Genomic DNA, 21136 nt, shown 5'->3' on the forward strand with positions numbered 1-21136 from the left:
AGATGGACTCCCAACGAAACTGTTGGAAATGTGTAGACAATGGGATGCTGGACCGTCTGACACTGTCTGTACCAGCAATGTCAGGGAACACTTAAATAAGGGACTTACGGAATTATGACTCTTTGTGAAGGACTATACAATTGTAGCAATGTGGGGAAGGCCTGTTGGGGGGTGAGAATTTGGGGGGAATCCCAAATAAAATAAAATTAAAAAAAAAAAAAGAGAAAGAGAAAAAAGAGTTCTTTGTTGTTTCAGTGGGGTGGGTCATTTCTTTTCTTTTCTCCTTCCTTCCTTTTGTCATAAGCATGTCTTAAAACCTAGCAAGAAAAATGGCCTAGCTGGACAGGTTTTGGCTTCCTTTTCCTCCTCCGTGGAACTTGTTGCTATAACATAGAATTAGACCACTATGGGCTACCCCCATCCCAATTTAAGATGTTACTTCTGGCAGCAGCATCCCCCATGAGCACTGGTTCTAGTCTCAGCTGCTTTACTTCCCATCAGCTCCTTGCTAACGCGCCTGGGAACGCTGTGGAAGATGGACTAAGGCCTGGGGCCTCTGCACTCATGTGGGAGATATAGGTGGAGCTTAAGGTTCCCGGCTTCAGCTTGACTCAATTCTGGCACTCACAGGCATTTGGGGAGTGAACTAATGTATGGAAGGTCTCTTCCCCATTCATCTTATTGTCTTTCCAATAATATATACATATATCTTGAAAAAGTTTTTACCATCAGCAAACCACCTTGTACAACTACAAGCCTCCTCTCTGTTAGGCAGGAATGGAACACTGCCCGACGTTAGTCCACAGGGTTAAAGCAGCAGTTGGAAGAAGTAACCACTCTCAAAGGCAGCTACCAGTGCGTGCATCATGTCGCAGTAAGCTGCATGCAGAGAATCTGACTTGTTCCCTCTGATGGGAGTGACAGGCTAGAGGTGGATTGAGGAGTCTGAGGTGCCACAGAGAATCAGCCAAGTAAGTCGCGCCTGCTTTTCTTGATAGCCTGACTTCAAAGAAATATGCAGGATGCCAGGTCAGAAGATGGAAAGGGCAGTTTATCTCACAGAAATATCTCAGTAGTAAACACAACACACATCATTGTTTGCAAAACGCAGCTTTCAAAACCACTTGTTGTAGTCCCCAAGCCCATGGTCGGGTGGTTCTTTTGGGGTGGGGGCAAAGGGAATCTTGGGCTTCCTGCTGCAGGTGTAGCAGCCTCTGTGTTCATTCACATGCTTGCAGAAGCTGGAATGGCAAAAGCAGCCAGCTGTCAGCACAATGACACCTTTCCAAGGCTGACTGGGGGAGGGGGAACCATCGTTACACATTTTCTGAAATAGAAGTGCCTGCTGGCAAACAAAAAGTTTTGTTCAAAAAGGGAACCTAAGTCACTAACAAAGTCTAACAAGTGATAAAAATTATCCTCAAATTGGATGCAATCATTGGTTAAAAAATATTCCCAACAGTGAAAAATCAACCTCATTACCCCCAATGAAACACACACACACACACACACACACACGATGTGTTTAGCACATAAATAGAAGCTCTGGCTCTGGCGTGTCAGTGTTGTTGCTTACATGTTGCTCCTACTGACAGATTAGTGGAGTATCAACCAACAAAATCAGCATGTTTCTCTAGAACCAAGAGCCAGCTTAGCTCTTCAAAGGGTTCATTTACTGCATGGATTTGAGAGGGAAAGGAGAAAGAGATGTGTCCAACAGCCAGCGACAGGAGGAGCTGGGAACTCACTCCAGGCCTCCCCATATGGATGACATGAACGGACTGATCTGAGCCATCACTGTTGCCTCCCAGGATTTGTATCAGCAGAAGCTGCAGTCAGGAATCAAAGCCAGGTACTTGGAAGGGTGACACGGGCTTACTAACCAACCAGTATCTAAACTCCTAGACTAATGCCTGCCTCTGCACTGGCATTTTTAATGATGGGTGGGTACTTACTTTATTTCTTAAAAATCTATTGAGTTTTTGGAGTTACAGAGAGAAGAGAGAGAGAGAGAATGTCTTTCATCTAACGATTCACGCTCTGAATGACCAGGTTGCAGCCAGGAGCCTGGAACTCATCTATCCAGGTCCCTCATGTGGTAGGAGAGGCCCAAGCACCTGAGCCTTCCTCTGCTGCTTTTCTATGCACATCAGCCAGGAGCTGGATGGGAAGGGGAGCAGCTTGGCACAAATTACAGGATGCCTACACTGCAGGTGGTATCAGCCTCAGGGCCAACCCCACCTCAGGGCTAGTAAGTATTTTTAAAAATAATGAATATTTTGCTGATTGTAAAATGCCTAGGCATTGAAGAAACTCTGGGAAAAGAAGAAAAGTAAGAGGGAAAAAAAAAATCTTTGTGATTTTCATTTACAAGCAGATAAGCCTGTATCTCTCCAGATCCTCCCTTTCTGAAACAAGCTTCTATGGTACTGTATGCCAGGGCAGCCCTGGTCCGGGCATAACACAGAGATGAGAGAGCGAGCCGGGCTCAAGTTCACTCCAGCCTTCTGAAGCAAAGGACCAAGGACGTGTTTGAAAACATGATCTGCAGCAACATTTTCACCTGCATCTCACAGCAGAGATTAGGCACAGTTTTTTTTTTTTCTTTTTCCTGTCTGAGTGGTAGGGACTGCTGCGTGGCGAGCCGTTCCTATCCAGCACGTTCTGGGTGGAATCTAATCATGTGTGATAACCCAACAATTCAGTCCCGGAAACAATGCCCACAACATTCCTCAGGAATTTCACAGATTATCTACACAGAACAGACTCACTCGAACAAGAATTTTCTTTTCCCCAGTAAAATTTGAAGAACGTAACTTCTCATGTTGCACACACTGGGTGTGCGAAAGATGCAAATTCAGATATGTGTGCTTCCACAGACCTTATTTCTGCAAACAAAGGAAAAGCTGGTGTTTGACAACTGGGGCTGACTCATCAGAGGAAGCCCAGGCCATAAGGATGTGCTTGCTGGTTCTCCCTGTGGGTCAGTGAGGGTTTCAGTTTAGGAAATGGAAGTATCGACGTGGACAAACAGTATTTATAGCCTAACATGCAGTTTCCTTTAATTGCCTCTGAACAAGGCATATGTGAACGGAAAGGAAGATCTCAGAGTCATCCTCTCTTGTCTGAACTATGTTCTAGAACCCAGCTAGCCTTTGCCCACATTCAGTATGAGCCATCAAGGCAGTTCTACTACAATAGGGTGTGCTCGTGGTTTTCAAATTCACTCTAAGAGTCCTCTGATTCAACAAAGACATCTTTTAATTTCATAGTGTCTTCATTTCCTGATAAGCAAATGCCCACGGTGGCCAGACTGGCCTGAAGCCAGAAGCTGGGAACTTAACTCAGGACTCCCACGGGGTGGCAGAAACACAATCACTTGAGCTGCAATTGAAGATGGGCACTGAACCAGGCACTCCATTGTGGGATGTGGGCACCCAGACTGCCCACCTAGTGACCTTGGAAGGCTGCGGCGGCCTGGGTCCATTTGGGTGTGACTATTTCCTCTACTTTCTTCCTTCCTTTGTGGTTCCATTCCACATACTCGGCTTTGAAGCCGTGCCGTCTGCACTGCAGTACAGGATGACAATAATAGGATTGCTGTTTTCCCCAACTAGTGGGCCTGTGACCCTGCCTCATTTGTTGGAGAGGTCATTCTGTCTTCCCAGGTTTGTGACTTGAGATGCCATTACATCAGTTCCTGAATCTAGGTCTCTCTTCTGGTTCTCCATTACTGCCACTTCCGCCTGGCACCACGGGCAATGAAGGTTGCAAACTACATTTTTTGCTTGGCACAAGTTTCCCTTCATAGCTTTTGTTTTTCTTTTTAGATACAATAAAATTCTTGTTTATTTTCATCAGTTTAACTGTTTCTATGAGTGCATTTTTAGAAAAATCCCACTGGGTTTTTGGATTGGAGTTGCCTAAAGCCATGGCATTCGTTTAGAATGATTTTATATCTTTATATCCTTTATTCATGTGTCTCTGAGGAAGTGGAATCTCCTGCCATTCGTCATTCTTAATTTTCATGGCTCTCAATCAAGTTCACCCTTTGGATTTCCACCCTGGAGTTGCTAGCACCTCGGGGTAAGCTGCCAGCCTGCATCTGATACCTCTCCTGAAGCACGCATTATTTTAATCTGAAAAGTGGAAGCCAAAGGGAAGGGGGTGCAAGGCGCAGGCGGGGAAGCCTGTCTCACATTCACAATGAGATGATCCTGACCCTGGAAGGGGGCTCTTGGGGCTGTGCAGCAAGTAAGCAAAAGCACCCAGGGTCAATCAAAGAAAGGGGAACAGTGGATGAGGAAGCACTCAGGACGATGACTCACTGTATTGGATCATCTTTGGGAAACCACCTACTAAGCAGAATTTAGCAGCCAAGGCAGTATTTTTGGTGCATGATTTATTGTTGCTTCCGCTTGGGAGCAACATGATGAATCCTAGCTCCCTAAATGGCGTGTGCATGGTCATCCTGGCACCCCAGTCTTTCAGGTAGCAGTATCTTTCCTAGACCAGGGCAAGGCTGTGCATCCCATTCAGACCTCCTCAGAGCAGGACTGAAGCTGTTAGCTGTGGGCAATGGAGAGGAGGATTAGCCAGGTGCAGGAGACCCAGCTCTCAACGCTGGCTCTGAAACTGATGAACAAGTTGCCAAGTGCAGGCAGGCCACTGAACTCTGCTCAGCTGCTCAAAACCTGGCACCCTGGCTTCTGCATCTCAGACGGAACGAATGTAGAAATCTCACACGGGGGCTCTGCAGCAGTCGCTGCTGCTGAGGAACATAAGCACCTGGAGTTACACAGGTGAGGCTGTCACACAAGAAGCTCTTGGCTTCTGGTTGGCTCAGCGCTGGCTGTTAGGGCTAATTGGAGGAGCGAACCAGCGGATGGAATTCTCTGTCTCTTCTCTCAGTAGCACATACAATGAACTCCCATATTCCCTAGTCCCACATCTTTGCTGAATGCTGCCTTACACAGCCCACTCCCAGTCCCAAGGCTTCCTTTCCTTGCTTTGTTACGACTCAGTGTGCAAGGAAAACTCAGTGTTGCTGTTGTTTTGGCTCTATCTGGGAATCAAGTCTCTCCATTTAATTTACCTGTGACACTCTGTTGGGCTGTTACCAACAACCTCTCAGGAAGATTTGCAGAGGACAGAGTCAGGGAAAGGACCAACTTGGCCGGGGAGGGACCGTGCTTCCTTTGCATGCATGGCAGGCAGCCGCTCAGCTGTGGCAATCTCCCCTTCGCTCTCACTGCCCTGGCATGGGAGCTCTTCCTTATACCTATGAGACGGAGGTCCTGAGAGACTGCATGGCTTGCTCGCATTTGCTACTTTGTCCTGCACTCATTTGATTTAGCACAGAATATATTCTGACTGTCAGACGCTGCTTGAGGCATCAGAAACGCAGCAGAAAATGAAATACACTCCCCCTCCCTGACTTCATAAACTGCTGTCAGAATGCACATTTCCTTGATTAGCAGTAAGATTATTTACCAGTGGTAACAGTTCTGTGAATTTCTACTTCTCCATTTCCAACATAGCTTAAAGAAGAGACACAATAAAAACTACATCCTGGGGTGCCAGGATGACCACACATGCCTTTTAGGGAGCTGGGATTCAGCATGTTGCCCCCAAGCAGAAGTTCTGGGGGAAGTGCTGCGACGCAGCGAGTACAGTCATGCCTGTGATGCTGGCATCCCACAGAGGTGCTGGTTTGTGTCCTGGCTGTTCCATTTCTGTTCCAGCTCCCTGTTAATGTGCCTGCGAAAGCAGACGATGGCCCAAGTGCGAGACCTGGAAGACCTGGCTCTTGCTTGGCCCAGTTCTGGCTGTTGTGGTCATTTGGAGAGCGAACCAGAGGATGAAAGATAGCCCTCTCTCTGTAAAATCTATCTTTCAAATAAGTGAATGCATAAATAAATCATCTTAAAAAGCTCTAGAGGCAATGCTTATTTTTCTAATCTTTACAAACAGTTCTGAAACAGGCTCTGCTATTCTCACCTTACTAGGGCTCAGGAGGGTTTGTATTAAGCACAACCCATCGGAGAGCACTTACACTTTATGCTATAAAGCAAGCATTAAGATCACATTTGGTATCTATACCCTGGGGTTATTTAAGAGATGGATGAATGTATAAGGATGGAGTTAAGGGTATATGATCATATTTATTTATGGTCCTCTACCTTACACATTCTCTAGAGAGGTATGGCTTTCTATCTGCCATACATACTTTTAAGATTTAAAAAAAAATCTTGTTTTAAAGGTAAAGCAACACAGAGAGAGGAAGTTCTTTTAGCCACTTAGTGCTTCACTCCCCACTGTCCAGAGATGGGCCAGGCTAAAGCCAGGAGATGGGAACGCCGTATGGGTCTCCTCCAAGGGCAGCGCTTGAGCCACCACCTGCTGCCTCCCGGGTACAAGGGGAACATCACAGCTAGGACTAGAACCAGGCACCCTGACACGGGATGTGGCTGACCCCAATTGGGACACTCAAGTTTCTGCACCAAATGCCAACTCCATTGTGGTATTTCTTATATACTAGAGACTGTCTCATTACAGGTTAGACCTCTATCAAAACTGAAGATTTTTTTTTTAAAGATTTATTTATTTTTATTGGAAAGGCAATTTACAGAGAGAGGAGGAGAGACTGAGAAAAAGAGCTTCTGTCTGATAATTCCTACCTCCCCCCTCAAGTGGCTGCAACGGCTGAAGCTGAGCCAATTCAAAGCCAGGAGCCAGGAGCTTCTTCCAGGTTTCCTACGCGGGTGCAGGGTCCCAAGGCTTTGGGTTGTCCTCTGCTGCTTTTCCAGGCCATAAGAAAGTAGAGCAGCTGGGACATGAACTGGAGCCCATATAAGATCCCAAGTGTGTAAAGTGAGGATTTAACCACTGAGCCATTGCGCTGGGCCCTAAAACTGACACTGTTTGTGGCTAAATTAGGCCTCTACCTGCAGCATCAGCATCCAGTATGGCCACCGGTTTGTGTCCTGGCTCTCCACCTCCTACCCAGCTTTCCTGTTGTGGGTTGGGAGAGCAGCAGAGGATGGTCCAAGGCCTTGGGATCCTGCACCTGCGTGGGAGACCTGGAAGATGCTCCAGGCTTCAGATTGGCGCAGCTCTGGCTGTTGTGGCCGCTTGTAGAGTAAATCAATGGATGGAAGATCTTCCTCTGTATATCTGACTTCCCAGTTAAAAACAAAAAAGCAGTGCAGAACCCTTGGCCTGTGCGAGAATGGATGGCCTGGTGGCGACGCTAAGAGGAGATGCTTCAGGCACTCTGTTCAGCTCCTGGATGCGACTGGGGATCCGTATCTCCTTTTCCTTTTCAGGAGCCACTGAACTCCCTGTTCAAAGGTTCTCCTTACAAGTTATTTAAAAGCATCTGGGAGTCTCAGTGGGGAGTGCAAAGTTCTTCAAAGAAACAAGGTGAACAGCAGACCAACTCGTAGCTGAGCAGGTCTCATGTGCAGCAGGCGTTTTTTGACAGCTGATGAAGGGAAGGAATGATGTTGAACATTGGTTCTGGAAAATTCAATAGTGGGGTCAGCTCTTTTTTGACAACTTGTTGACGAGACCCCCAGATTCCCTGGCTTAAGGTACCTGTTAGGAAACTGACAAAAATCGCCACAGTGAAGCACCAACCACTCACTTCCTCTGAGAGGCACCCCTCAGAGTGTGGCTTCTGTGCTCCTAGCCTTCTGGTACTCGCTGGAAAATTTGTCAGTGTCCAGGGCACCACCACACAGCCTCCGGCTGACCACGGCAGGCATTCTGCAGGCTCCCAGCACGGCCTACCATCCCTCTGTCCATTCTCCACCCTGGCCCCGCCTTTCTGAAATTTTTTTGTTGCTGTTGTCTCGTTGTTATGGGTAGTGACAGTTTCTGGTTTCTTTCGTTTATCAACGGTTTCCTTTACCACAGCCTCTCTGTCTCCCACTGGAAGCCTGGCACAATTGGAAGCTGGGAGAAAAACCACAACTGAAACAGCCTGACACTAGCTTCAACAGTCGTTTCCAACCACAGAGGAGCACTGTGACTGGATTTGACTAACGGCTCTCAGCCAGCCCAACCGTCACTGCTTGAGCACATGCTGGCCCACGAAAGGCAGAAGGGGGAGCACACACAAATCCAGGGTCCCATACACCTTTCCTGGCTGCTCAGCTTCCCAACAGCTTCTTCTGCTTTCTCCCTTACAATCTGTAGAACGCAGGGATGAGGGGATAACACACGACCCTGCTCTGGTGAGCTGGGGGTTTACGTTTACTGACCAGGGTTGCTATGGGCATCAGCTAGCATAAGAGCACGCTGCTCGGCTGCCTATGGAAGGTACATGCGTCCGGCATCTTTCCATGCCCACAATGGGAAGCACACTGGAGGCTGGTGCCCCTGGGTGCTGAGGATCCCTAAAGGAGTTGTGGGGGCGGGGAGTGGGCATTTGACACCTGGGTTTTGATGCTGCCTGGGCTGCCTACATCCCATACTGGAGTGCCTGCATTCAAGCTCGCTCTCTACTTTCCAGTCCAGCTTCCTGCTAAGATGTGTATCCCGGAGAGGGTGAGGACGGCTCAAGGACTGAGGTCTCAGCCATGCAGTGGGAGACGTGGATTGCACTCTGGACCCTATCTGACACCCAAGGGAAAGAGGCCCCTCTGGAGGCTTGAGGTTCGCAGGGTGGCTCCCCAAGACCAGGACAGACTTGGTCCTCTTTTACTTTGACCCAGCAGATGCCACACCTCACAGAGGTCATCAGATTTCGTCTTCCGTGGAAACAAGAGGCTAGAGTGGTCTGCAGTCTTGGATGACTCGGGACCCGGGGGTGGTTTCACAGAAACCCATCCTAAACTGCTTCCTAAACATGCATCGAATGACAGGCAATTAGCAGAAGCATCTGCTGGGATAACAAAGTAGAACCATCTTTCTAGGAGGCAACCAGGCTGCATGTGTGAAAGGCCTGAGGCTCTCGAACAATCTTCACCTCAGAGGTCACTGTGAGAATGCAGACAACCTTAGTTACAAGGAACCTTAGTCACAAGAGGGTGGCATTGTGCTGTAGCAAGTTAAGCCACTGACTGCTCCGCTTCCCATCCAGCTCCCTGCTAATGTGCCTGGAAAGCAGTGGAGGATCCTGATGGGAGTTCCTGGTTCCTGGCTTTGGCCTAGCCCAGTCCTGGTCAGTGTGGCCATCTGGGGAGTGAACAAGCACAGATGGAGGATGTTTTCCCTGTGTCTCTCTTTTTTCCCTCCATAACTGCCTTTCAAATAGAATAATTTTTTTTGAAGGGCGAGTTTTTCACAGGTTCCTCCCATGGAGGGCAGATACCCAATTAGCTGGGCCATGACCTGCTGCCTTCCAGGGTCTGCATTAGCAGTGGGTTGGAATTTGTAGGAACTGCGACTTGAACCTCAGAACTCTGATGTGGGATGCAGGCGTCTTAACCCCTAGCCCAAATGCCTCTCTCTCTCCCTCATTTAAAAACATTCTACAGGGACCAGCACCTGTTTGTGTCCTGGTTGATCTGCTTCGCATCCTGCTCTCTCTTTGTCGCCTGGGAAGGATGGCCCAAAGCCTTGAGAGCCTGCACCCACGTGGGAGAACCAGAGAGGCTGCTGGCTTCAGATTGGCTCTGCAGTGGCCATGGAGGCCATTTGTGGAGTGAATCAGTAGATGCAAGATCTTTCTCTCTGTCTTTCCTTCTTTCTGTATATCTGCCTTTCAATAAAAATAAGTAAAATTTTCAAAATATCTACAATAATTTATTAGATTGTATTTTGGGTGTTCCTCCAAGATCCATGTGTTAAGGGGCTTGGTTCCTAAGATGTTATACTGTGGAGGAAGAGGGAGCTTAATTCAACATGATGTTCAGAGGTAATATCACAGCTTTGTAAGAGAAGTGACAGAGCGTGCTCCTGCTGAGGGATGCTACGTGTGCCTCGGACCTTGCCAGCAGGAATGCTATCAGAAGACGTCAAACTAGTGAGACTCCCCGCCCTCCCACCATAAAGCTTTGAAACTGCAAGCTGAAATGACCCCCTTTCTTCCTGCAACACTCCTCTCAGGTATTCTGCTATACAGTAACCAGCAGGCACTGCCTGTGCGGAAACAAGCCGCACACATGACAAGGCCCATGCATGTATTTTATACTGAGGGAGTTTTAAAAAGTCCAGCAGGCTGACTATGTGGTTCAGCAAGAACATGGTTTTCTCTTGGAGTCCATCTCGGAGATGGGAAGGGAGGAGATACCTGCCTTGCGAGCCCAGGCGAGAGGCATCTGTGTCCAGGGGAGGGAAATGATCAAATGCTTAACTGCTCTTTTCCTGACTGAGACCAATGAGCCAGCCACACAGCCACAGACAGGGAAGGGAACAGTGGAAGTACATTTTGTACAGTTAATCAATGTCTCATAGCTAAACCTCTCCCATTTCCTCCCTCAGAAAGCTGCATAGAAGAATGGTGAGACACAATCATCTTCATCTGTGCTTGAGTTTCTTCCTGATGACTGTTTGGAGTTTCCCTATGAGCTGGTCTGAGGTATTTCTTCCTGTGGTTCAGAGCGAGACTTGCCCTGGGGAACTTGGGGCCTAAGCTTGGCATCTAGTGAGGCTCCACAGGAAGCGGGCAAGGACAAGCAGAGCCCCCAGAACCTTCTTCTTCAAGTCAGTGCAGAAGTTCCTAGCAGACTTCTTGCACTAAACCACCCCCCCCCCGTCTCCGCAATAGAATATCTTGTTTCTATCTACTGGTTCACTCCCAAATGCACTCAACAGCCAGGGTGGAAGTCAGAAGCTCAGAACTCAATCCAGAGCTCCCATGTGGGCGGCAGGGACCCAAGGACTTGATCTATCACCTATTACTGCAGGTGTATATCAGCAGGAAGCGGGATCGGAAGTGGAGTAGCCTGGACTTGAATTGGGCAATCTGATACGGGTGTCCCCAACAGTGCCAAATGCCCAACCCTAATGCCTTGAATTGCAACTCCCTTACCAGCTCGGCCTTTTGCTGGACCCCAAGTCTGATGTTAGCATGGCGGGGAGACCAAAGGAGCTGTGACGATGAGTCATTATTTCACTGAGACATCTGGTCATGCCACTCAGACTGCTGTGACCAAAGATCACGTTTTGTGCCCTGAGCCCGAGGTTCTGCTTAGAATCCCAGCATTCCAGATCCCAAGCCTAACTGATTCCAAATCCTTCTGTTATCTCTGGCAAGAAGCCAACCCTCATCCTGTTCTGGAAAGAATGACACCGAGGCACTCAGCAATGCAAGTAGCAGCAACAGTGCTTCGGTTTTACTCAGCACATTCAATGCAAAAGACCAGGCGAAATGCTTCATACACACTGTTCTATTTAACCTCACATCAACACCACGTGGGAGCTATATATTAATACCCTCACTTTACGCTTGAGGGGGCTGAGGTTGAGGGATGGTTAATAATGAGTCATCCTCCACCAGCTAAGAAGAGACAGAGACACCGTGGCTGCCCGGAGCTGGTTCCTGCAACCACGTCACCACGCTGCAGCCTCCCAACATGACTGGGGAGCCTTCTGTGAATGGCAGGCTCAGGCTGAACCAAAATCCCAAGAAGAAAACGCATGTGGCGATGCTGCCACTCAGCCGGCCATTGCTGCAGTCTATTCTAAGACAGGAAGTGAGGAGGGCTGTGAGACGAAGAACTTGGTGCACATTTGCTAGATAATATTCCAACAGCTCGTTCACTCATCCAGCACAGGTGGGGTGGGTGACACGCTTTGCTGTATTGAGGACAGGCAATAAGGAAACAGTAAGGCTGCCACGGTCCTGGCCCCTGCCAAGTCAGGGAGAAGGAGGAAGACATTGATTCAGTCAGTGGCAAGGAAAAATCAGAGTACCCTTGTGGAGAGCAACAGGTTGATCAGGAAAGGGGGGGACATTTCATGTAAAAGGTGACCACAGAGGGGGTAGGCCCGAGGAGGGTGCTTGGGTAACAGATGGAATTTTTGAGAACTTTTCAAGGGTGCTTTATGACTGGGGCTCTGTGAAGCAGAGCAGCCACCATGCCACAGTCTTGGGCAGTTATCACTAATGGTTTCCTGAGCCTGCTCAAAACAGCACAAGGATGCTTGCCATGAGAGCATCGTCAGGTGGCCTATGACCGGTGAGTTTTGTCTAAGACAGAACAGTCACTTCAGAATGAGGGCAGGAGGGAAGTCTGCATTCCAAAGAGTTCAGCCAAGCGTACTGCGTGTTTCTTTCATCTTCTATATGCTTTAGCGCAGATGATGAGAGGGTCCCCAGAACAAAAGGCTAAACTGGCCATCCTCATGGGGCTCCAGGGGCGACTGGCAGGTCAACGCAGAGAGCTGGGTCCGCCTTTTTCCCCATCACTTCTGCCTGGGCAGTGGTCAAAGGCAGAAGCCAAGTGAAAGCCTCAGGGCTTTTTTCTTTCTCACAAACTTTATTTGAAAGGCAAATAGGGAAAGAGAGAGAGAGAGACATACACAGAGGGAGAAGGATAGGAAAAAGTAAGGGGGGAGTGAGAAGGAGAGCGAGAGGTGAGGGAGGAGGAAGAGAGAGAGAAACACATCTTCTCCCATTTATTGGCTCACTTGTAAAATGTCCGCAACGGCCAGGGCTGGGCGAGGTCACAGCCAGGAGCCCAGAACTCAATCCAGGTGTTCTCTGTGGAGGGCAGGGACTTAACAGCTTAGGCAACACCTGCTGTCTTCAAGGATGTCCAGAACTTGAACCCAGGCATGCGAATGTGGGATGCCAGCCTATCAAAGATCCTAACCCCAGCCCGGCGTGGTAACCCAGTGCCTAAAGTTCTCACCTTGCACGTGCCAGGATCCCATATGGGTGCCAGTTCATGTTCTGGTGGCCCCACTTCCCCACAAGCTCCCTGCTTGTGGCTGAGAAAGCAGTAGAGGATGTCCCAAAGTCTTAGGACCCTGCACCCATGTGGGAGATCCAGAAGCTCCTGGCTCCTGGCTTCAGATTGGTTCAGCTCCGGCCGTTACAGCCACTTGGGGAGTGAACCATCGAACAGAAGGTCCTCCTCTGTCTTTCCTCCTTTCTGTATCTGCCTTTCCAATAAAAGTATTAATAATAATAAATCTTTTTTTTTTTAAAGAAAGTAAAAGGTCCTAACCCCTGGACCAAACAGTGACCCCAGCGGTGTCTCCATGCAGCACTGGCCAAGTCTCCCACACCCTCCTAAGCACTAAACTGCAAGGAGAGGCAAGGCATTTCCCTGGCAGCTACAACACAGCTCCTACGTGTCCTCTGGGGGAACAGTTCCAGCTAACAAGGGGTCACTTCTCTCTCAAACAGTGGGCCGACCTTCATTTGCTCAAAGCCGGCTGCCAGACCTGTCTCTTCTCTATCATGTTCTTTCCTCCAACTACTGACGACAATCTGGGGCTCTCACAGGACAAACTTAGGAAATCTGCTCCCGATTTATGCATTCTGCATAGAGGAACACATTCAATCACATGCACAGTTTGGGAAGGTTCACCCTGTGAGTCTCCCATTATGGGGACCATACAGTGTTCCAGAATCTTCCACGGCACGGGAACTTTTTTCTGTCCCAGACAGCACCTGGTAAACATACCCACCTGTTCTTTCCCAAGTGCCAAGCCAACTGATCAGGTCTGTCCCACGTGAGGCTGGCAGGGTAGGCCCCCAGACTGTCACGCCACAGGCTGATTTGGGGCTTGAGGCTGCCCTGCCCAACCTCTAGGTATCCTCATGGGCCAGCGGCCAGGCAGACCCTCTCCTCATTCTCTGAATGAAGTCACACCATGCCTAAGAAGTGACATCGGAGGGTTTTGGCCTTTCTTGCGTTTTAAGGGCCATCAAAACCACCATTCCCTAACACATGCATACAGGCAAAAAGATGAAGCTTATCTTGTTTTTCAGATATTCTGTTACCAGTCTTTGCATGTAAGCCTGTCCCCAGCATCAACCTAGATGCAACTGTAGGCTTGCTGAGTGCACTTGATAATCAGATTTTAACCAGGCACCAGAAACTATGCGTTCCTTACAGGGAAGCCACCGGCACAAACAGGATTTCCCCAAGAGGTCTTTGGGCAAAGATGCCTCCTTCTAACTTGGGCCCTGCCATCTGGGCAGCCCTGCTGCTCCTCCCCTACTGCAAACACAGTCACAGTCACGGGGGTTGGGACACTCCTTCCCATTGTTCCCAGGCCTCTCACTTCCCTTTCATCTCTGGTTGTAGCTGGAATGTATGAGTATACTGGGTAACCTTCCAAGCCTTTCCTTCAGTTTATTTACTGCACGGATACTCCTTAGCATGGCTCCATCCTTGGGCTTCCTTCACCCCAGCTGTATTTGCCTGAAGGTGTGGCTTCCTCTGTATGCTGTTTAACTGCATGGAAAAGCAGCCATAAAGGCCGTGTGCTAGTCTTACAGTCCCCCAGTGCCCAAAGACACCCCTCTTCCTGTGCCTTGTAACATTGTTCTTAAAATATCTGATCAAACATTTCCACAACTCCGTTCAGAGTTAACTTCATGGAGTCCCCAGAATTACAGCCAAGCTCCCAATAGCAACTTCCAAAGGTCCTATCATTAAAAAAAAAATTGTACCAGAAGGGTTAGCATTTACCTCCTATGCATGGCCGGATCCTGTTTACTCATGGCCACATGCTCACACGTCAAACGAGCCCCTACTTATTTGCTCAAGTAAGATACTGAGGATATTCTAAACTTTTCAAAGACTGAAAGTCTTGTCCAGTCCCTCATTGAAAGAATTCCTTATAGAGTCAGTTTCAGCAAGTTACACGTCTTTATGATGCAAACCTGTCCAATATGTAAGTATAAATAGTAGAATTACCCTAGAGAATAATTATGAGACCAGCATTGATTTAATATGTTTACACTGTCTGGGTTATTAGTAAAATAATATAAATTTTCTAACCAAGAGAGTGCTTCCTGGGAACATGATGTAAAAAAATGGTAACCACCAAAGATGACCGAATCTTGAGACTGTGACTGGGGAGAAACACAGTAAAACATGTTTAAGGAAGACAAGGACCCAAGAATACACGTGGTCTATTTGGTGCTAGAAGAACAACTAGCATGCTACAGGCGCTACCGTGTTCATTCATTCACCATGTACTGGCCCCAAGGGCCACTTTATGCCCTGCTTTATACACTATATAAATAGGCCACTATATGCCCTATTTATACACTGGTGACCAAAACAGAGGTGGTCTGGCCCCTAGTTTCATAATGATGGGACAAACAGGTTTCAAACCACTAACAAGTTTAACTGCCAACTGTGGTAAGTACTACCATGAAGAAGATGATCAAATCAGCCAAGGTACAGTGAGAGGGAATACCAGAAGGCAGTGATTGTATTCCGGGTCAGGAAGACTTCTTTGAGGAAGTACTATATTCTCTGAAAGTAGCAGGAGGCAATGGAGCAGCCAGGAGAGGAGCTGGGAGCTGGATGGGAGATTCCAAGGAGATAACTCCAGGATTCACGGCAAGCTGTCCTATGCAGAAACTGATCATACTGCTGATTTTGCACACCAAGGCCAATGCTCTTACTGTGCCAATGAGAACCACACGGGAAATTCACATCTTTGCTTTCTAGATCCTTACTGAATGCTAACAATGTGCCAGACAGACAAACAAAGCAAACAAAGCAAAGGTACCTACTCCTATGAGGTTAACTTCCAGGACAAGTAATTAAAAAAAGAATTAGTACCTAACACTCAGCTAACTATTCCAGATTTGGCCACAGACCTTGGGACACACGCAACAAAACTGAGACCCCTTTCTGTGACAATAACGATGCCATTAGGAATTTGGGTGGGAGCTATTGCCTGTGTGGAGATAATTCTGTATGGGTCCCTTGTGGTTCCAGATGTTGGTAATACAGGTCCTAACTGCATTTTTCCCAGCTTGAATTTTCAAGTGGACAGCCTCTGAAGAGGAGATGGTCTCTGGAGCATACTGGGTCTGCTTCCTCTGCAACCTAGTAATGGCTCTTGTTGGGGCTAAGGCCAGGCCCACATACTGTCTATTAACGAAGATTTGGGTTCCCTGAGATGGTGTTTTTTTTTTTTTTTCTGTAATAAAATACACTGTGTGCAGCTATCACCTGACCTTCTTCTCAATTTGCTGTAAGAATCAGGGAGCGGATGCAAATACTGATGTTGCTCTTGCTACTGCTATTGCTGTAATACGATGTCCTTTGTCTTCTGTTTTCTGTTAGTATCCAGGAAACTGTGGCAAACTAGTTGTTGAACTTGCAAATAGAGGAATGTCAAAACCTTCCAAGTTCTTTACGTATGTCAACCACCAAAACACTTTTCAGTTAAGATTAAGACCCAGAGGTGGGCGAATAAGGTGAAGTCTATAAAACCAACAGGAGTAGACGTAGCGGTGTTTATCAATCTTGAACATCAAACCCAGCGGTCAATCTCTAACATTTGAGAGAGGATTATAGGATTAGGATCATAGAAGGGCAGGTGCTCACAGAGCAGGCACTAACCTTACAGAACTTGTCATCTCAATACATGCTGCTGGCTGTAAACGCACATTCCTAAACGGCCCTGTTAATCACAGAACAGACCCCAGAAGACTCGGTGACTCAGTCTTAGCCAAGTCACTGATCATGTCATTTTACAATGGCCACAGAAGGACTCTCAGGAAAAGTACCTAAGAAGGGCTACTTTAAGTCTACAAGATGAGAAGAAGATGGCTCAGTCCGAACCTGTTGTTCGTCCTATGGATATCTATCTATGGGATCTTTAGTTACACAATCTCTTTGACGTCAACATACGATTCACAACAGTCTTAAATTAATAAATAATCTTGATAAAATATGCTCCTATTTTAGGACAGCTGTTTTCCTAACTGGATATCCAGGAAATTTTGAGGCAGATTTTGTTTATAATGTTCCAAAGTCAAATACGTTTGGGGAGCAATGTGTGACCTATCTTTCGAAACTGTAATTTTGCGTTAATAATAGAGGCTCTGGTGAGTTCTTGTAAGGAAATCTTTGTTTAAATCAGTTTTTCTTAAGTTGTTTTGACCAGATCACTTCACAAAGTGCTTATCATCATTTCACTAAACACTATGAGATAGCAGATAGAGAAATGTTCTTTGAAGTGTTAAAAAAAAAAAGCCTGCAGATTTTGGGGCTGGCATCCCACATAGGTGTTGATTTGCGTCTTGGCTGTTCCACTTTCGATCCAGCTTCAGAGGGCTTGGGCCCCTGCACCTGTGTGGGAGATGAGGAAGCTCCCGGTACGACTTTGGACTAGCCCAGCTCCAGCTGTTACGATCATGTGGAGAGTGAACCAGCTGGAAGAGCTCTCTCTAACTCTCCTTTGTGTAACTCTGCCGCTCAAGCAAAATCTTAAAAATGCAGATTTTACTGAGTATATTGGTTTCCAATTGTATCCATTTAGTTATAAAAGACAAGATTTCTTTTTTTTTTTTATGACTGAGTAGTATTCTACAGTGTACATATAACACATTTTCTTTATCTAATTATCTATTGATTGGATATCTGGGTTGATTCCTATTTTGAATTGAACTGCTATAAACATCACGTTACAAATTAGCTCTTTCACACGCTGGATTATGGACAACTCTCTTACACGTGAAAACTAATACACAGAGCACAAAAAAATGTAACCTGTAGGTGTGAGAGTGATATTCTGGGATTTGATTATGAAATGAAAGCATGCAGTTATAAAACTAAGAAGCAAAAGGAGGAGGGGTAAGGAATGCGGGCAGGAAGGTTCCTAAATCTATATTGTGACATATATGAAATTTGTCTATTTTAGGTAAGTAAAAAATGCAGATTTATGCAGTGAGAAGATATTGCTTTCATGTCAGAATTATCTGTCATACCTTCACTATGTAAAGAACAGGCGGAGTTGGCCTGGAGGGTATAAGAGGCTGGTAGGTGACTGGATGTTGGGTTCTCTGACATGGGACGGCTAGGCACCTGCATTTGGGGGGATTCTTGGGCTCAATTGTTTCTTGGGTCCAAGGAGTCATAAAACCCTATTTTCAGGCATATCTTTCAGGAAAGATAACATGAGTAATTACAGCTTACACTGACTGCTTTTAACCTATGTGCAAGGTGCTGCTGAACAGTGGACACTCAGTTCTCATAGTCATCCAGCCCAGAGGCAACATTAACAACAGTGAAGGTACAGCAAAGTCAAGGAACTGCTAATGCTACACAGCTAGAGAGCACAACAGCTGGAATTTCAACCTAGGCAATCTGTTTCCGGTGGGTCAACCCACGTGCCCAACTAACCTTCAGAACAGAGCATCTCAGAGCGGACTTCCTCACTTCCATTGTGGTTCCGATTACCAAGAAACCTCCTGTGCCTTCTAGCTGAGCTGACTCCTTGTGTAAGTAGCCCAGCAATCATAAAGTAACACCCAGACCTTGTACTCACACTTCCTGAAAGCCTTGTCTAGCATTTTACAGTTGTGCCAGAAGAAATAAAATACAAATAGGACAGCGTGTACCTGTTGCCAAAACATTCTCCCCTTTGCATGATTTCTTCCTCTCACCTATCTGATGCTACAATACAGTACTGACTTCAAGTACAGGAATGACTAGCTGACACCACCACACTCACCCTCTTAATTATGGCTCCATGCAAGCAGGCTTTGTTAAAATGCTTCACCTCTAAAATATCTTTTTCTTATCAAAAAAGCTATCCATACCCATACATGCTGTGCTTCCCTCCCGACTTGCACTGCTTTGGGATATTCCTGATTGTGTGCTGTGTGTTGCCTCTTAGGGAGTCCTTTGGCTTCCTGAGTGTGCAACTCTGAATTGTGTGGTTTTGTTGTTGTTGCTGTAGCCATTATGTTACATGTTGGTACATTCATTTTCTTTTCCTGTTGTAACCAGTTGCCATGCATCTGATGGCTCAAACAACACTGCCGAGTCATCTCATGGCCTGCAGGTGAGAAGTCAGGGTCCTGCATTCAACGGGCCGACAGGAGAGCCACATTGCAGCCTGGAGACCAAGCCACCTCCTCCCTCATCCAGGGAATTGAGCTAGAAGTGATCCCAAGACTGGGGTCTCTGTTAACTGGGGCCTTGCCTGCCCAAGGGTGGTTCCCAGAGTGAGTCACATCTCCAGGATGGACTCACTCGTACACCCAGTGACTTTCCCTTCTGTCACATCCTTTTTGCTTCCAGCCTGAGAAAAGGTTTTTGTACTAATATGGCTCTTTTGACTGGATTCAGTCTACTCAGATAATCCAGAATATTCTATTTTAAAGTTCATAATCTTAGTTATATTATAGCTGTGGCGATAACATTCAATTTATCTCAAAACAACACACACAGAAAGTCACACAAAGCATCTGCCGCCTCCCCAAACCAACAACACGAGCCATGTCTCAGAACCAGACACTAAAGTGCATGTTTTGTATATTCCCCAAAGCCTTTAAGGAGCAGATAACAGGATAGGGATCAGAGAGAACTGCACCAGACCAGCAGCTGCTTCACGTGGTAGCTGCAAGAAGTTGCCACCAGCAGCGCAGGGCGGCATCACAGCCAAGGACTCCCAAGGAGTACATCACAGAGCCTCGGCTAACACAACCACCTTTCATCATTTGTTTTTATTTCACCTGAAAGGCAGAGGAAGAGAAACAGAGACCTTCCATCTGCTGGTCCCTCCCTGCAGCACCTGCTGGACCAGGTCACTCCTGTGGGTGGCACCTGCTGTCTCCATGGATGCAGGTCAACAGGTAGCTGGGTTTGAGGTGCAGGGGCTGGGACTTGAGTTGGGCCCTCTTACGTGCTATGTGGACATTCTAGGCAGCAACTTAACTGCTGGGCCACAATGCCAGTGGAAGAACATGGGCAGGCCATCTGGTAAGCAATGAGTTGCTGTATCATGAGGAAGCCCTGGATCTCAGGAGAGAGTCAAGGGCTCTCGGAAGCTTGGTGTACTCTGGGCAATGGTCCTTGACCAACAGGTCTGCAAATGTGTGAACATTTGGGTAAGAGATGGACACAGCAATGTGAATGACACTCATGCAGCAGTAGCTTAACACTGGGCATCCTCTCTTCCTAGCAGGAGTACTGTGCCAGGAACTCTCCTATTATAGGCCCTTGGCTGCTAAGCAGTTCCACTCATGCTGGACCATTTCAATAACTTTTCATAGACATTCAATTTCCCAGAGAATGGGAAAAACAAAACTATTCAGGAAGGAACACACCTTGCACCTTAACCCCACGTGCCTTTTGGCATCACTTCCTGTTTTCCAAATGTTAACACATTTCGCCCTAAGCTGCCTGCCTTCCAAGCGGATGGAGATTTGCAAGCTCCATTTGATGTCTTTACAATTCTTTCTTATCTCGTGTTTGTTTCCCTCTTCATTTCATCTTGAGGGTTTTTTTTTTCCACTTTGCCTTACTCTTTCCTTCTCCCTTCTGGGTCATCAGAGACTTTCTACTCATAGGTGGGCTAAAATGAAACATAATTTTAGTCGTATTTAATTAGATTTTAAAGTCTGATGGTACCTTCTTGCCTGGGGCCTCTTAAGGGGAATTTTTGAAGTCCAATTATAGGCCTATTCTCATAATAAGCACTAATAATTCATAATGAAATTATCTGCTTTAAAGCCTCATCTAGCTGCTGCTGTGGAAAGTATACTAACCTGACCACATTCCTAGGGGGTCATTACTATGGCCAGCACCGACAGGCGAGGTCTGCTGATGTCACAGCCAGCCCGGGACGAGCGGGGTGGTGGGTGTGTTTCCCCGTCCTGCACTGCAGGGTGCTTCATTCTCGAAGGGCTCCTTTCCATACACCTTCACCTTGACTCGAGGTGCCCATCTCTGGCATTCAACTTACCAACATTCACTGAACTATTCAAAACTCTCCATTCAACACAACCCAGCTGAGTAGCAAGTAGCAAGTCCGTAAAAACTCTTTCCCTACAAGGCTGTGGCATTTTCTCTAGTTGCACCTGGCTTTCGGTGAACAGTATGAGGCCAGCCTGACACTCTTTCCTTTTTGTATGGTGTAAAAACACATTTCTTGCATTCCTGTTGGCGTGTGCATTTCTCGATGCAAACTCCAACATTTCTCTGTGGGGTGGAGAAGGACCTGCCATCCCCTGGCTCATTTCCCAAATGGC

At 47.1% G+C, this 21136-nt stretch overlaps 1 protein-coding gene and 1 long non-coding RNA gene across 6 annotated transcripts in view; one reads left to right on the plus strand and one right to left on the minus strand.

The window, feature by feature from the left end:
• Positions 1-21136, minus strand: part of CDK6 (cyclin dependent kinase 6) — a 179372-nt gene that overhangs the window by 22599 nt on the left and 135637 nt on the right. The window lies entirely within an intron of this gene.
• Positions 2151-15988, plus strand: LOC121145660. Its single transcript, XR_005882062.1, has 3 exons — positions 2151-2251; positions 10432-10528; positions 15904-15988. It is a non-coding gene; the product is annotated as an uncharacterized LOC121145660 (long non-coding RNA).

This window comes from Ochotona curzoniae, unplaced genomic scaffold, assembly GCF_017591425.1.
Source record: "Ochotona curzoniae isolate NIBS_2020 unplaced genomic scaffold, NIBS_Ocur_1.0 scaffold_3835, whole genome shotgun sequence".
NCBI lineage: Eukaryota > Metazoa > Chordata > Mammalia > Lagomorpha > Ochotonidae > Ochotona > Ochotona curzoniae.